The 14,482-nt window shown below is 45.6% G+C and overlaps 1 pseudogene; it reads left to right on the forward strand.

The window, feature by feature from the left end:
* Window positions 1–7,868: 7,868 nt before the first annotated feature.
* LOC123073117 (uncharacterized) lies at window positions 7,869–8,007 on the forward strand (annotated as a pseudogene).
* Window positions 8,008–14,482: the final 6,475 nt, after the last annotated feature.

Consider the following 14,482-nt stretch of genomic DNA (forward strand, 5'->3'; position numbering starts at 1 on the left):
ACGAACATGAAAAACTAATATTTTTAAAATAAACGTCGGACTGCTTTGTGTTTTTAGTTTAGTCTTCTTGGTTTGTTTTTTAGAAACAGAGAATATCCTAAAATATGTATGTGTACATCAAACTGCTCGATTTTAAGTCTGGTCAACTGAATATATTTTTAAGTCTGTCATAATTGAACATTAACATGTTTATTTTATTTTACAGTATCAGTACAGTGTTAGTAGTAGTCCCGGAAGACACGATGACAACGATTATAATAAACTCACAAGTAAAGAACACTCGCATCTCCCATCCTGGTACGTCTAACTCAGTCAAACCCACAAGCTCTATGTAACGCCTCACACTGGCACTTCTAGCTAACACAAACATGACCTGCTTAGCTTGGTTAACAACCACTAGGCTATGCCAAAATCAGCCAGTGCGCAGCTAGCTCCTGCCTCCAGCTACTTCCCTGGAGCACTGCGTGAGGCGATCGAATGCATCAAGCACGTACCGCAAACATATTACACATGGATCGAGTACAACTTTATTAACGGCGATGGCGACCATGGACGGTGGAAGAAAGACGATTGACACGACCTGTAGGAGTCGTCCTGCTGGTGTAGTACAATGTGGACTTCGGCAACGCCATTCATATGGTCGGGAAGTAGCAACGGCCGGTGGAGACGTGGCAGAAGGGAAGGTCGCAGGCTGGAGGTGCGACGCTGGGAGCTTGCTTGCTGGAGCAGCGGGAGAAAGAGGTATGTTGCAGGGCGGCCGTCTGCGTTTATGCATCAGGGAAAGGGGCCATAGCTGCGTGTGAGAAAGCAATGTTCATAAACATGCTGCTCATTCACTGAAATTGATGGAACTATTCTAGTCTGATACTTCACAAATTTTAAATATAAGCAGAGTTTTTGCCGCAACTTACCTTGTGGAAAATCACTAGATCCCAGATCGCACGGCTTCTTTCTTTATCATATCTGAACTTCAGATTAGTGCCTCCCCATTTTTTGCTCTGGCACGTTGTACAAGCTTCAGATAGTACATTAGAGAGCAAGAGCACAGTACACAACATTGGACGCGAGTAGCAGCAAGCTTTTCCATCAATTAGGAAATTGATGAAAAGAACGAAAGAACACTTACTTGATAAACAAGAAACATGGTGAAAAAATTCAGCAGAAAAAATACAACTCTAATCTCAGTTTTTCACATTCTACATGATTAATTCTTTTTTAACAACATACATATAAAATTAATTAACGAATCAAAACTCGGAAAGGGACTCTCTTTTATGCAGATGTAGACCCAATCATTCATGATTCTTCTTTAACATACTATAAGATGAACAACAGAGAAGCAGCCATACCAATAATACTGACTTGCAAACAATATTGCAGAAACAAACATCAGAGTTATCGTTGCTTGAGCGAGTAGAGCTGAGGCAGCCATGGAATTAGTAGTCGAGGAGCATCCATTTTTTCTATGGCCTAATGTTGTCATCCCAAGCACGCACATAATCGATGAAATTGATTTCAAGCTCCAAGTGCAGCAGCCTATGGCAAAGCTAGCAAATAACAACAACTTCAACCAGCAAAAGGGCACAACATAGAGCAACCGTAGTAGTGCAGAAGGAAGATTTACATGGAGCAGCAGAGGTTCACATGTTCAAGCAAGGGACGACAGGGAAGGTCGATCAGAGGTGCCAGAGCAGGTCACGTACTAGAGATGCGGCAGGAGGCAGATGGAAACACCTCGATCAGTTAGTAGATGAACTTCTAAAGTATAGCAATGTTGAACTGCAAAAAAAGTGGCTCCAGAAGCCCCATGACGAATTAGACCACACGGTTGGGGCTCCATCTATCTCCTACATCACCGGACGAGCTCTGGCCATGAGGAAGAACACAACCGGTTCTCACCATGAACTTGACCATAGCCTTTTGCATCAGAAAGAATAAAAGAGCATGAGCAGAGAAGACACAGGCACCGCCGTGCGTCGCTGGTCGCGTCGTGCTACCAGGATCCTGCTCCGGTGCGATGAGAGAGGTCGGGGATAGGGGGAGCGGTGCCCAGCAGCGGTAATGGAGTTGACCGGAGGCTGGGGGCGGGTGGCCGGAGGGAGGGCGGGGCGCGCTGCGGCCTGCCGGAGGGGAACGCGGGCGGTGGGGCGGTCGTCGAAAGGAAACACGGGGCGTGCGACCCAGGAGGCGGTCGACCCAGTCGTCGCTGAGGGCGGGGCACGCTGCGGCCTGCCGGAGAGGAACGCGGGCGGCGGGGCGGTCACCGGAATGAAACGCATGGGCGCGCGACCGGGGAGGCGGTCGACCCCGTCGCCATTGGGGACGTTCCGGTGGCTGGTGTTGACGGGGGCGGCAGCGGGGGTGCCGGGGGTGCGAGAGAGGTGGGGCGGGGCACCTACGACGGGGGATAGGGTCCGGGGCGGGGCGGATCACTAGCGGTGGGTGGGGGAGGGGGTCGCCGATGGGTGGGTGGGGGTTGGGGATCCAGGCGAGGGAGGCGGGGATCGAGGCGCGGGAGGTGCAGGACACGCGATGGTTTTTTTTTCGGTGGAGTTCGGGAACACCACCGCGGCTCCTCTATATACAGGGAGGTGTGATCCAAATAACTATTCTAATCCTGGGATTAGAATAGTGTTGTCCTATATATATATATATATATATATATATATATATATATATATATATATATATATATATATATATATATATATATATATATATATGATCTAGAAGTATTTGGAACATTTTATATTTAGTTTAAGTGTTAACGGGACTTAAAAGGCCAAGAGATGGAAGGCAACTTGGGCCAAAAAGACACAAGTGGGAAACTGCCTCCTTGCCTAAAGAAGGAGGCCGAATTGGGAGAGGGGAGGAATCAGACTCCTCCTCCCAGGCCGACACACTTTCCCCCTTGGTGGCGGCGCTCCCTCTCCCCTCTATCCTATATATACACGAGGATTTGTGCTCTTTATAATACACAAGTTTTGGAGCCTCCTCTAGTTCTTCTAGTTCTTCTAGTTCTAGTTCCAGTTGGTCCCAGTTGACTAATTAAAGGTAGGATAATCTTGTTGTCCTCATAATTAGAAGCCATTTGTGGTTCTAATCTCCTCCCTTTAATTCTCCAGCGATGATTAGTTCTGGACGGCGAAGCGCTGCTGGATCTTGCAACCAAGTAGAGAGGATGTGCTTTCGGTCTTAGGTTCGAGGGACTGTTCGTGGGCACTACGAGGGCTCGTCATCGACGGTATGAGGGTTTTCAAGTAAGATCTACATCGACACGTTCTTCTTCCATTGTAACTCGGAGACGGTAACGATCATGATCTCAACCCTTTATGCATCTTCATATGGATCTTGGGTGATTGTAGGAGCAAATTTTTGGTTTCTACTACGTTTCCGAACAAAGCAAACATTAATTAGGTATATTCGGTACTTCCAGTACATAAATATTTTGGTCAGCAGAGGCTACGCACGTGCCAAGATGAACACCTTGTATTACATGACCTGTACTATGATGTCACATATTCCTAGTATAGTCTGTGTATTTGTCTCAATTCCTTAAATTATTAGCAGTGGCGGGCTTCGAGAAGTGCTCGCCACCAAGAGTTTGCGCCGTCAGCGCCTTTAGTGGTCATAACTAGTGACGGGACCTACAGCATGCTCGCCTCTACTTGATTTGTACCATTGGCGGACGGGCGCCTGCCACTGATGCCGTGTTAGCAGTGGCAGGAGGTCAGTGACGGGCGCCCTTGAGAGCCTTGCCCGCTAGTACTGGGCTTTTTGCGTGCACTACTGCTAGGCATTCTTGCAGTAGTGGATTCTGTCGTAGGAAACGTGCGCGATGGATGATGTGTGATGAATGACTCATCCCACACGTTCCTTGTAATACATCATGTATGATGAATGACAGATCCCACATGATTGGGCGTCTCCAATAGTGCGTGATAAGCGGTCCGAAAGCAAAAGTTTCTACCAGAAAAAATTTGCTGGATGGAAGATAAATCTCAATGTGTTATTCTTGCTGACCGTGTGTGATAGATCAACACTTTGCATAACTTTAATTCCGGGAAAATTGTGTGCGATAGGTAGGCCTATCTCACATGTTTTATTCTTGCCGATCATTTGCGGTAGCTCAATTCCTTCACACACATTTACTTTCGGGTGTATCGTTAGCGATTGGGGCCTTATCCCACATGGTTATCCATTAGCTTGTGCGAAGCACTCCCCCTATTGCACAACAGGATTAATTCATTGCTTAAGGTTTAGTTTTAGTCAAGTACAATGGGGTAGGAATGCAGTCCCCTTTCATTACATGTATATGGAGTGATATAGGTACAAGTAAGCTGGTGTGAACACTAGTCTTTTTTTCATTTTTGGAGAGCAATAAAAGTGTCTTTTTTTTCATTTTTGGAGAGTAATTAGAGGCATGCCTGGCACCTTCTTTTTGTTTAAGTTCTTCCAAAAATACCAGGCCAACGCACGAAATCCATAGTAAGTATTCACCCGGCAAACGTTGTTTTGGAAAGTACTAATAAACAATCCCAATTGCTACAGGGCATGCATTGATGTTGGTAATTTTGGTAGGGATTAATCGTCAAAATGTCGTACGTTTTCACACACACCAGAATAGATTGGATTGCAAAGTTTGAAACATTTGCTGATTTGCAAGCGGGAAAAGACCCGCCGAGAGAATATGTGTGTGTATATATAGTCAACCGATCCATCCAGCACAAGCACACACAACACAAAGCATACGAGCGTATAGCCAACCGATCCACCCAGCACACAAGCCTTGCCAGCTCCACGAGAAAAACACCCCGCTCGTCAATCCACCGCCGCTAGCTGCTGCCAGATATGGCCGGGTACTGCTCCATCTCCATCCTCCCCGACGACCTCATCCGGGAGATCAGCCAATGCTTCCTGGCGACGAACGATCTTGACGCCTACGTCGACTTCCGGGCCGCCTGCCGCGATTGGCGCCGCGTCATCCCCAACCCCAGGGCGGATGCCAAGGACCCAAAATTCATTCCGACCAAGTGGATCATGGCAAGGCACTCCCTCTTCGAGGACGGAAAGGTCACCTTCGTCAACCTCAGCACCGGGCGCTCCATCTGTAAGGACATCTCCCTCCTGCTCGGTAGATACTTCTTCATCGGCGTCGCTGCAGGCGGGCTCCTCGTGCTCGGGGAGCAAAAGCATCCACACCAAACTCGGGTGGTCAACCCATTCACCGGCGCAATGGTCCACTTCGAGGCGGGGATACCCTGGGACAAGGTGGAGGCAGTTGCCGTGACCTTGTCCCCTATGAGGGTGTTCGCCAGCAGCCCGCAAAGGAACTCCGTCAGGTGGATCGACGAGACTACAGAGGAAAGTGTGTCCGGTTGGGGATTTCATGATAAATGGTTCGGGGCGTCTCAGCCTCTCAGGGATGCCTCGTCGGCATGACTCCCTTTGCCGGCGACCTGTACACCACTGACGTCGATGGGTCCATCATCTCGGCAACCGATGCCGCCGCTGCAGAGAAAGATCAACGTCAACAACTTCTAGCCATTCTGAGCCTTGAGTCTTACGCACAGGAATGTCATGGCAATTACTTTTACCTGGTGGAGTCGGAGGGGGAGCTGCTGTTCGTAATGGAGTGCACGCAGCCGTTTTACAATGGAGGCCCGCTGGTGTACAAGGTGGACGCCGTGAACAAGGTACTTGTGCCGGTCTGGAGCCTCGGCAGCCAAGCCCTGTTCGTGAGCAAGTAACGGTGCCTCTCTGTTGACGCCAGCAAGCTAAAGACGGTGGAGGAAGGAAGCATCTACTATGCAGATTACTCCATGATTATAGCCTATGATTATGAGATTTTTCCGGACGATGGTTGGGTAGAAAAGCAGCCCGAAAATGCTGCTCAATTTCACCCAAACCATGAAGATTATGACCGCCCTTTCAGTCTTGCCCAGATCTTGGTGGATTATTGCAGGACTGCCGAGCACGACTAGACTGAAGAAGTAAACAGATGCTGCCGCCTTCTGGTGCCGGTAGTTTCAGTGAAGGTGATGACAACGAATTGGACTGATCATGGTGCATGGTCTATGAATCGGCAAAAGTAGTACTTTCTCTAGCGCTTTGTATGAGATCTATAATTTGTAATCATCGTTTTGTTAATTTTGGTCAAACATAAATAGGTTTCTGCTTTTGGCAATTTCTCTGCACAAAGCACATCACCGTTAATTTGCTGTAAATGCGAGAAGTGGCTGAATTACCATTCGAAAGCTGTGCTTGCTCATATCATAAATTAGGAGTATCATTTAGATATGGAGGTGGTAAAAGAGCAACCATGTGACTTTCAATACATCTCAGAAAATTGGAAGAAAATTTCAAATGGGACTAATTTTAAATTGATATCTCATTATCTCAATCTCACTCGCCATGCAACACAAATATCATTTTCACTGAGAAAAAATACAGAACAATGTCCTTATTTATGCCCACACACAAAAAATATCATTCATAAAAGGCAAACACAATTGAATCGATAGTTTGAGAAAAAGCAAACTGATGATAGTGGAAATTTGAGCACTAAGTGCTTGAATCATGGAATAAGGGAGCTCTTACAAATCTGAGCACTAAGCTTATTGTTAATGATTAATTAGTAGACTTAATTGGCAATAAAAAGTGGTATGCTATGTTGCCCTGGTCCTCCGTTTTGCACATCTGAGTTGCATATATAACAACCATGCAGCTACCCAAGCCCTCTTCGTCAGCAAGTACCACTGCCTCCCTGTTGACGCCAGCAAGCTAAAGACGGTGGTAGAAGGCAGCATCTATTATGCAGATTACTCCATGATTGTAGCTCACGATAGCAAGATTTTTCAGGATGATGGATGGGTGGAAAAGCAGCCCGAACATGTTGTTGAACTTGACCCAAATCAAGAAGATTATAACCGCCCTTTTAGTCTCGCCCAGATCATGGTGGATTATTGCAGGAGTGCCGAGCAAGAGTAGTCTGTGTTAGAATATAAAGTGTATAGAGATAGGATAGTGGTTTAAACTTGTATCTCTATCTATCTCTTCTTCTCTCCCGTATCTCCTGTAACCTCTCGAGGAGATCACGATCACGATCGATCTCTCTCAACTTGTACATCAAGACTTCGGTCATATAAATACAATGCGGCCCGAAACAAAGGGTTCTACGCTTCGTCATATGGTATCAGAGCCCTTCCTCTCGTACGTCTAGCCCTCAAGAAGGAATCCATCTAGTTGATTGCAGAAGAGAGGAATCGAGATCGAGAAGAGAGGCAACCATGTCAGGAACCACGCCGTCCACCACTGCTGCCACCACGTCCACCACGTCCGCATCCACCATGAGCGCTCTGTCCACTTTATCTGCACCTTCCACCTTCGCCTCATCTTCCACCTCCAGCAGCAGCTCGCCCTCTCTCGGTCCGCCTCCGTCAGAGAAGCTTACGAGGACGAACTTTCTCCTCTGGAAGGCTGTCGTGCTACCTCAGATCAAAGGAGCACAGATGGAGCACTTCCTCGACGCCACAAGCCCGGCGCCCCCTGCCACCATCACCATCAACAACAATGGGACGGAAGAGCAGGTCTTCAACTACGCCAGATCGATCTGGTTTGCGCAGCAACAACAGCTACAAGGGTATCTCATGGGGTCTCTGTCTCGAGAGGTCCTTGCCCAAGTAGCGATGCTCCAGACGTCGGCCGAGGTGTGGAACTCCATCCATGCCATGTTTGCTGCGCAAATACAAGCCCAGAAGATCAACACAAGGATGGCGCTCACCAACCTGCAGAAAGGTAATCTAACCATGGCAGAATATCTTGGGAAAATTAAAACCCTTACAGATGAAGTTGCCTGCGCCGGTGCACCGCTCGGAGACGCCGAGATCATCTCCCACGTCATCGCCGGCCTCGACATCGACTACAACCCTGTGATCTCGGCCTTGGCGGCGCGGGTCGAAGCTGTTACGGTTCAGGAGCTGTATAGCCAGCTCCTGAGCTTCGACGCCCGCCTCAGCATGCTTCAAGGAGGCAATCTGCGCCAGTCCTCTATCAACGTCGCCTCCCGTGGACGTGGTCGTGGGCGTGGACAGCAGTGGCGCGGTCGCGGAAACAGCAGCGGCGGCGGGTGCAGTGGTAACCAGGGCCACGCTCGCCCTGGTGACCGCGGCAACAATGGTGGTGACCGCGGCGGCGGCAACAACGGCTACAATGGCGGCTACAACGGCGGCTACAACAACAACAACCGTCGGCCTAGATGTCAGCTGTGCAAGAAACCGGGCCATGAAGTCATTGACTGCTGGCACCGGTATGATGAGGACTTCGTGCCCGATACAAAGCATGTTGCTGCAGCCATGCGGGAGCACGGCAGAGCTGATGGTGACACGGTCTGGTATGCTGACACTGGAGCTACGGACCATGTCACAAATGAGCTAGAGAAGCTTGCCCTTCGAGAGAGGTATCACGGCAATGATCAAATTCACACTGCAAGCGGTGGAGGTATGGACATCGCCCACATTGGTTAATCTTCTATTAATTCCCCTAGTCTCAAACGTGATCTTGTTCTTAAAGATGTCCTTCATGTACCTCAAGCCGATAAAAATCTAGCTTCCATGTCTCGTTTAACTTCCGACAATAATGTTTTCTTTGAAACTCATCCTACCTATTTTTTCATAAAGGATCGGGCAACGAAGGAGCTCATCCATCACGGTAGATGCATTGGAGGATTATATCCCATCACATCAAGAGTCTTTGATCGAAAGTGTCACCGTCAAGTTTATTCTGCCATCAAGCCTTCCTTAGCCAAATGGCACCAAAGATTAGGTCACCCTTCTCCAAATATAGTCAAGCAAGTAGTCAATAAAGGCAATCTTTCATTGTCACGTAGTCCCGAAAGTGAGTCAGTTTGTGAAGCTTGTCAAACTGCAAAGAGTCACCAACTTCCTTATCCTCTGTCAAATAGTGTGTCTCATGCTCCTTTAGAGCTTATTTTCACTGATGTATGGGGTCATGCAAGAGATTCTTTTGGTCGCAAGAAATACTATGTCAGTTTTATTGATGATTATGGCAAATTCACTTGGATATATTTGCTTAAGTTCAAATCTGAAGTCTTTTCTGTTTTCCAAGAATTCCAAAAACTTGTTGAAAGACAATTTGATAGAAAGATCCTTGCAGTCCAAAGTGACTGGGAGGAGAATATGAGAAACTCAATTCTTTCTTCTGTAGCGTTGGCATTATTCATCATGTCTCTTGTCCTCATGCACATCAACAAAACGGTTCAGCCGAACGCAAACATCATCATATTGTGGAAGTTGGTTTGTCTCTTCTAGCTCATGCATCAATGCCACTTAAATATTGGGATGAGGCCTTTATCACAGCTACTTACCTTATCAATCGTTTGCCTAGTCGAGTCATTGGCAACACTACTCCTTTGGAACGTTTGTTTCATCAAAAACCAGACTATAGCTCTCTAAATTTTTTGGGTGTGCTTGCTACCCAAATTTGCGTCCCTACAATCGCCATAAACTTGAGTTTCGGTCCACCCAATGTGTGTTTCTTGGCTATAGTAATCTTCATAAAGGATACAAATGTCTAGAAATCTCATCCGGCCGTATCTATATATCTCGTGATGTTATTTTTGATGAAACATTATTTCCATTTGCTAAACTTCATCCTAATGCGGGAGCTCTTTTGCATGCTGAAATCTCCCTTCTTTCCGATCCTCTGTCTTCTCTTGATCACGGGGGTGAATTAATTAGAATTGATCATGTGGAAAATTCCATGGAAAATTTTGAATCTCATGTTGATTGTGCAGCCACAGGCCATGATTTTATGTGTGTAGATGCAGCCAAAACAGGACCAGGCGCCAGATCCCAGGCAGATTCGCCTGGCGCTGCAGTCACGCGATCCGAGGTCGATCCGCGCCGCAGTCTGACGGGAGCGGGATCCCAGGCGGATCGCCAGGCGGATCGCCTCGCATCCCCCGTGACGCCCGGTCGGGTGGCCGACAGACCACGAGGCGCGGAGCCAACCAGCGCCTCTGGGCCGGTGGCCGACAGCCCGCCAGGCATGGAGCCTACCAGTGCAGAGCCCACCAGCCCGCGCCGCAGCGTCTCGCCCTGCGCCACACGTTCCGATGCTGCTGGCGACGGGGGGAGCGTGTCTGCCGACGGATTTGTTGTACCGGACGGATCTTCTGTGCCGGACGGATCCGTGGCCAGTTCTGCAGTAACTTCAGTTCCTCTCCGTCATACACGATCTCAGTCAGGTATTGTCAAGGAGAATAAATATACGGATGGTACAATCAGGTATGATAAACTTAAGCGAGCATTTCTCACAAGTACTGGTGAACCAACAAATCTGCATGATGCTCTTGCACACAAGGATTGGAAGAAGGCTATGGATGTTGAATATGATGCATTAATTCAAAACAAAACTTGGCGATTAGTTCCACCAAAGAGGGATGCTAATGTGATTGACTGCAAATGGGTATATAAAATTAAGAAACGAGCTGATGGAAGTATAGACAGATACAAAGCCAGACTAGTTGCAAAAGGTTTTAAGCAAAGGTTTGGTATAGATTATGAAGATACTTTTAGTCCTGTTATTAAGTCAGCTACTATTCGACTTGTATTGTCTATTGCTATCTCCATAGGTTGGAGCCTACGACAGCTAGACGTTCAGAACACGTTTCTTCATGGTGTTCTTGAGGAAGAAGTGTTCATGAGGCAGCCACCGGGATATGAAAACAAGAACACACCACATTATGTCTGCAAGTTGGACAAAGCATTGTATGGGTTAAAACAGGCCCCAAGAGCCTGGTATTCAAGGCTAAGTACATAGTTGCAAAAGCTTGGGTTTACACCATCAAAGGAAGATACCTTATTATTCTTTTATCATAAGAACAATGTTACTATATTTGTTCTTGTTTATGTTGATGATATAATTGTTGTCAGTTCCAGCTTAGATGCTACAACTTGTCTGCTTAAGGATTTGAAGTTGGAGTTTGCTCTCAAAGATTTGGGAGATCTACATTACTTTCTTGGAATTGAGGTCAAGAAGGTAAAAGATGGCATACTTCTTACACAAGAGAAATATACCACTGACATTCTCAGAAGGGTAGGCATGGAAAAGTGTAAGCCGGTCAGTACACCCATCTCTACTTCAGAAAAGCTTACTGTTGAAAGTGGAGAAGCACTTAGTTCAGATGATGCAACAAATTACAGAAGTGTTGTAGGTGCATTACAGTACTTGACTCTTACATGTCCTGATATTTCATATTCTGTTAACAAAGTATGTCAATATTTGCATGCTCCTACTACTGTTCATTGGACAGCAGTCAAAAGGATTTTGAGGTATCTCAAGTTTACAGAGGGACTTGGTCTTCAGATTGTCAAGTCTTCCTCTATGCTTGTGTCAGCTTACTCTGATGCAGATTGGGCAGGGTGTGCTGATGATAGAAGATCAACAGGTGGCTTTGCTGTGTTTCTGGGAACAAATCTTGTGTCATGGAGTGCAAGAAAACAGGCAACAGTCTCACGTTCGAGCACAAAGGCTGAGTATAAAGCTTTAGCCAATGCAACAGCTGAAGTAATGTGGATTCAGACATTGCTACATGAACTTGGAATTAAAGTTCCACAGGCTGCAAGATTATGGTGTGATAACATTGGTGCAACCTATCTTTTAGCTAATCCTGTTTTTCATGCACGGACAAAGCATATTGAAGTTGATTTTCACTTTGTCAGAGAAAGAGTGACACGCAAACTGCTTGATATAAGGTTTATTTCAACAGGTGATCAACTTGCTGATGGATTCACAAAGCCTTTGACAATGCGGAGGTTAGATGATTTCAAGTACAATCTTAACCTTGGCAAGTAGGGTTTAGATTGAGGGGGAGTGTTAGAATATAAAGTGTATAGAGATAGGATAGTGGTTTAAACTTGTATCTCTATCTATCTCTTCTTCTCTCCCGTATCTCCTGTAACCTCTCGAGGAGATGACGATCACGATCGATCTCTCTCAACTTGTACAGCATGTCTTCGGTCATATAAATACAATGCGGCCCGAGACAAAGGGTTCTACGCTTCGTCATAGTCTGAATAAGTACAGATAATGCGGTCTTATGGCGGGGGTTGTTTCATTGAAGATGAGGACTGGTCATTGTGGTCAATGAATCGGCAAAATTAGTACTTTCTCTAGCTTTGCATGAGATCTGTAATTTGCAATCGTTTTGTTAGTTTTGGCCAAACATATATTGCAGCTTTTGGTCAGTGGCGGAGCTAGCTCCCGGAGACCTGGGGCAGCTGCCCGGGCTGCTCCGGCCATCCTTCACTAAACAATACACAGAAACCATGATTAGTATTACTAATTACTTGGGCAAATGCTGGGCACTATCGCCGTGTAAAGATTCTGCCCCGGCTCCTTGAGCTGGCTGGCTCCGCCACTGCTTTTGGTTCTTTCTCTGCATAAAGTACGCCACTGTTTGCTGAACGAATTCCCATTCTAAAGCTATGGTTACTGATATGACAACGTAGAACTATCATCGAGATATTGATGTGGTCTAAAGCAACCATAAATTGGACTTTCAATAAATCTGAGTAAATTGGAAGACAATTTTAAGTGGGAGTATGCTTAAATGGATATCTCAGCCATACTGTCCAAGCAACACCAAGATCATTTGCAACGAGAAAAAGCACAGAACAATGACCTTATTTATGCCCCCCCTCCACACACACACACTCAAAAACAAATCATTCACAAAATGGAAATACACTTCAATCAATAGTTTCAGAAAAACCAACTGATAACAGTGTACACTTGAGCACTACATGCTTCAATAATAGAATACGGGAGCTCTTACAAATATGAGCACTAAGCTTATTGTTAATGTTTAGTAGACTTAATTGGCTATAAAAAGTGGTAGGCTAAGTTACCAGGGTGCACAATTCTGCACATCACAGTTGCGTATCACACCAATGCAGGCAGCACTCCATACACAACATCATGGCATCCACCAGTAGGAGAGAAAACTGCGAAAATTGTTATACAATTTTTTCTGGATGTACAGAAAGACACTGTATTGGGTTCACCAGGTCAATGTTCTAACACTATATATGCACACAAATATGACTTCCAAGTTTTGGAAAATTCACCCAGGCTGACAACAGCAAGAATTTAATGAGTACAATGAAGTATAAATACTGTGTTTAGCTTCCCATATCAAATTTTGCAGATCGTATGGTTTCGTCTTTCTGTAATATGGTAGACCATTCTGGGTTGAGAAGTTGATTCTTCTTACTGGAGCACATGAAGGATATACATAAAAATATTATACCTTTCGACCACGGTTAGTTATCAAGTCATTCCTTCCGATCTCCTGACTCTAACTTGTTTCGTTAAGTTAGCGAAGATGAAAAACACAAAAGAAAGATAGTTCCTAAAAACAAGAGGAACAAAAAGGAAAGCCCAAATCCTTTTTTATTTTACCTTTTTATAGTATACAAGCAGTAAAGTAAACATACTGACAAGAAAATTATAGGAAAACAGGATATGTGAACTACATATGGCTGTACCACCATTTCCCGCCGCCCTTGTCTCGGATCACCATTGACAAGGTCATTGAGAATGATGTCTGTCAGCTGATAACGATTGTGAGCATACAATACTCACGGACTCAAGTGCATTGAGAAATTCAAACTTTTTTTTTCACGAACCTAAATTATATAGTGCCCAAAAACAGTAGATTAATTGCATTTTTGCCAATTCATGGGAAAATTAAAGAAATTAAGAGTAATTGGGTCAATTATCTCCATTAAGTAACAAGCTAAAATTAAAATAAACTAGTTCCGTTATAAAGCATAACTAGAATTGAACAAGTAGATCCATAGTGGCACTTGCTCCCATCAATGCTCTAATACACTACAATTTGCATAAACTAGACATTCACAATAAGTGGTATAAAACTCAGATTGAACCCTTCCACATGTCACAGAAGTGTGCATTTGTGGCCAATATGAAAACTAGCCTCAGTCCTCCAATTGTTCTGCCACCATGTCATTGTGATAATTGTCTATGTCGACAGTGGAACTACATTAATCTAGTATACACGGTATAAGTACTAAAGTGGGATAAATAGGAAGAAGACGACTCCTATCGAATAAAATCAACAAAACACATGGGCAAAAAACGATGTATCCTACCTTTTGCTACTCTATTATATAAAAATTTACAATGGTGGGTTGAAATAATCTAGATTATACATAACATAGGTGATTTTGCTCCTTACAATCGATCTGTCCGGTCTGCACACACTAGTGCAGAATCGGGATATAGTCCCGGTTCGTAAGGCCCTTTAGTGCCGGTTCTGGAACCGGCACTAAAGAGTGGGGACTAACCCCCCCCCCCCATTAGTCCCAGTTCAACGCGAACCGACACTAAACGGCCACCACGTGGCACGAGCACGCGCCGGGGGGGCTGATGTTTT

The sequence above is a fragment of the Triticum aestivum genome, chromosome 3B (assembly GCF_018294505.1).
Source record: "Triticum aestivum cultivar Chinese Spring chromosome 3B, IWGSC CS RefSeq v2.1, whole genome shotgun sequence".
Taxonomy (NCBI): domain Eukaryota; kingdom Viridiplantae; phylum Streptophyta; class Magnoliopsida; order Poales; family Poaceae; genus Triticum; species Triticum aestivum.